Raw genomic sequence first — 4,132 nt, 5'->3', positions numbered from 1 at the left:
TAAAGTTAATTTAAAGATAATGAAAATAGTCTATGGAGAAGAGTTCATTTCTGAGAACTGTGAACACTTCGTAACTTCGTACATCATTAGAGGACAATTCTTCTTTCTCCTACAGAGACAGGCGATACTCAACAAGTTAAGAGGGTTGATGACATAAGAGGTAAGGGAAGGGAAGAAGGTTTCGGTGGTAAAGTTAGTTGAGATGGTGATGGTGGAATCAGAGGTTCAGTCGTCGTCGTTGTAGGTTTGTGTATACCTGTTCTTGTCAGGTTGAGGTAGGTGCACCGTCTTGGGCCATGTTTCTGGTTTGCAAGAACCTGGTGCGACACCTGTACCTACTCGACTATAGAAGCTAGTCTGTCTGGGTTTTACGCCTCCTCGAAATACGGGAGTACAGAGGAATGTTACCGTCCGTCGAGAGATACGCAAAGTACCAAAGAGAGGAAAGAGCCCTCGGTCTGACCGTTGCGAGGGAACGGAACGAACTAACCTAGTTACTGTGCCGAGAGATAAGAGGAAGTCAGAAGCGGATGTTACAGCAATAAGCGTTACAAGATGCGCGGTTCGTCACCGTTCAACGTGTGCCGGACAAGCTGCTTTACGCGGTCTCTCCGGAACGGGGTCTGTCCATGTGGATAAGTTGAGACTAATGAGTCAAACCATTCTTACCGTACAAACTAAGCCGGAACAAGACCGAGGTCGTTTACCTCGTCCTGTTACACAGACCACTAGAACAGAACATATCGTTGAACTAACTCGAAAGAGCTTTTAACGCACTAATGTGGTTCCGCTAAAGCTATAAGTACTCCAACTTCTTGCGATTGTAATGCGGACTGGACCATCGAATATTGTGGTACTAATTACACAAACCTTTCCGATTCAACAAGGCACTCCGAGCGGAGGAGTAAGTCCTCTACTTCCCATTACCACAGGCGGGCCTATGCCACTCAATGAGCTGCAACGAGCACTACATACAACTCTTGGTCTTCAAACAACTCCGTGAGAGCCATAAGAGCCTCTACTTACTTCTCTTCACGGGCGAACTAGACTGCTGAACGTTATAATACTAACTACAAATACCGGTCGAACTGTACCGGTTCCTTCGACTAGCCGACAAGACCTCGTACTCCTTCTACCGTTAGCTTGGGTTACACCAGTCAATGTTATGTGAGAACTCCCAGATACCTCTTCGACTCGACAAACCCCTTCGGTAGGTAGATAAAGCAAACTACGTCTCCTTCCCACACCTTGTCTTACAACAGTGTATGTTGTGGTACTAATTCTAGATACCGTTCAGAGAGCTCGTACTCTTCCGTTGCTTAGAGTAAGTTCTCTACGTCTCGTCTCCATAACTTGGTTTACGGTAGTGAATAAGGTGCTATTATAGATAGACCCCTTTCCGTCCCTTCAACCTATCCCGTCGGTACAATAAAGTCTTCAATTCCTCGAGTCCTCAACTTTAACTAGTTCAAGAAATGGTTTGTTACTAACAACGAATGCTCTTTCGTCCAAATCAACGAGTACGGTTCGCAGACGAAGTGCTCGAATCCGTAGGTCTCTTGTAAGGATCCCTCTGACGCTAACGTTAGGAACGCTCCCGACCATCTTAACTTCTCCGATGTACCCAAAAGGCCGTCCGAAAACTACGACCTCTCCACTTCCTATATAGAAACAAACCCACATACTAACTAGAAAAGAGTTCCTTGTTTTCCGTACGTTTACAACAACTTCACAAACTCTTCTACTCTCTCCACCCTATGAAAGGACTAAGATTACAATAACGAGAACACGACTTACGAAAACCCTTCGATGCACTTAAACTCTTTCGTCTACGAAATATATCTCTCTACGTACTTCTTCCCACACAAAAAGGACTACTTCAAGTAAAGGTCTACGAGTCAGATATACCTCGTTCTTTCCTAAAGTGTTGTCATCTCAGTAACAAACTCTTCAACCTAAGGTTAGGGTTGTAGTTGTTTTTCCTCAACGTAGAACAACAAAGGTCGTAAATACTTTCTCGTCTATCTGAATTACTACGAAGAGCTTAGTACTTGTCCAACTTATTTTTTTAGTATTCTTTAGTACTGCTATGAATCTCTTCAAACGTAGACGAAAGGGATTAGGGATACATTGAACATATCACTACTTGTAAGAAAACGGGAACTGGTACGTATTTTTGACATTAGCCTTTTAGAGAGATATTACTCCACGTAGTACATCTATACTATATAATAATACAAAACCACGTTATTAACAAAATATATACGTATATTTACCTCGTCACGAAGAAGTAACGTCTAACAACTCGGTCAAAGTTCAGTTAAAAACTCGAAAAGACCATCAAACTAACAAAACGACCATATTGACTTTTATAAAACACACGAGGTGGACATCGTTGACAGTTAGTTAAAATTATTTTAAGCATCGACTAGATCATCAAATCCACACCAAATTAACCTTTAGGATTCGAGGTCTAACTTCAATACCCACTTTCTTTATGCCTTTCACTGTACCTCTTAGTAAAAGTTGAGTACCATTTTAAATAAGAAAGTAATTGAAACAAGCCTATATCAACTTGTATAAGAGGAGGAAAAGAGAGGGTAAACGGGAGTGAAACGACGTTGTATATAAACAAAATACTTTAAAGTATAAAATAAAAGATCGTAGGGGATTACCTAGTGAAGAAGTGGGGTGACTAAACCATGACGATATTATACTACTTCCATTTCAAGTACCTCCATGATCTAACTTCGACTTACCAACATCTAAATAAATATATATATCAAGTAAGACCAAAACTTATAACTATATAGACATGAAACACATATTGTCGTCAATAAGTGAAGCATACAACCAAATAACTTCTTGGAAGTTTACCAACAAAGTACACACGACTTCATACATGAAAGTTTGGTAGTCGATCGTTCATTTTATGGTCTCAAAAGGGGTACTAACGTAGTTACATATTCAAGGAAAAAAAGATAAGAACTGCTACCTAAATAATTAATAACAAAAACGAATTAACAAACTAACAAACTAACAAACTCTTTAGTTCCACGACACAAACCACCCTACGATCACACAAGTACCTTGGATGTTGTTTCGTTTTTTATAGTTCATACAGTTGAAAGAAATGGTTACGTCTATTTTATTAAAGATGTTGAACTTCATACCAAATCGAAACGAACGACAGTACTGCCCTGTTTAGATTGAACAGAAATGAAGATATATACCATCGGTTCCAACAAAGTTGGTTGACCATTCCTACGAATATAATGTTTACGAAATGTTTGTAAGAAGTAACCATAGGTACGGAATGTATTTAGGAAAAGTCAACAAAGAAACTTTTTTTCAATTACTGTTATTATTAATTATTCTGTAAGAAAATACTAGTACAGTTAAAGTAAATCATACGAAACAAGAACAACGATTAGACTCTAATCAGAAAATAGTTTACCTTGATATAGAACTATTTCTTAACAGAACTTACATTTTTTTGGTCTCAACCCTACAGATTTATTACCTAACTTATTTACTTTGTTCACCAACACATTCAAATAAAGTTAATAGGTTCTATAATGATGACTCAGTTACATTAAAAGCAAGTATATTTAAACGTACCTCGGTTCCAAAATAAAAATGGATAACTACGAAGTCCACAAATAATAATCTTTGTATAACACCTTACACCTATATATAAATTTATTGAAAAAGGAACAAGACCTTTACCGTTTTGAACTTAATATACTTTACGAATCAACATAGACACAATAAGAGTGTTCATCACTTTACGTTACTCAATATTACTACATATACGACCACATTTCCAAAAGAAACACAGGTCAAATAATAAGAATTGAAGTGGAAAGGTTTTTAGCTTAAGTTACATTTGGACCTTTCTCTTTTATATACCAATCTCTCTATCTTGAATTACTTTGTTCTCTTATCATTCTCTCTTACACTTTAATCCCTCTCTCGATTAGTACGTAACAAACATAGGCACTTACAAAAGAAAACTACTTACACTTGTACGGGTACGATTTAACAACAACAACAAAAAAAAAAAAAACCTAATACCATGTTTTAGTACAGTACATTAAACGAAAGTGTAAGAAATTGAGAGATCGGTTCC

Source organism: Arachis ipaensis, chromosome B03 (genome assembly GCF_000816755.2).
Source record: "Arachis ipaensis cultivar K30076 chromosome B03, Araip1.1, whole genome shotgun sequence".
Taxonomy (NCBI): domain Eukaryota; kingdom Viridiplantae; phylum Streptophyta; class Magnoliopsida; order Fabales; family Fabaceae; genus Arachis; species Arachis ipaensis.
This window is presented reverse-complemented; position numbering follows the sequence as displayed.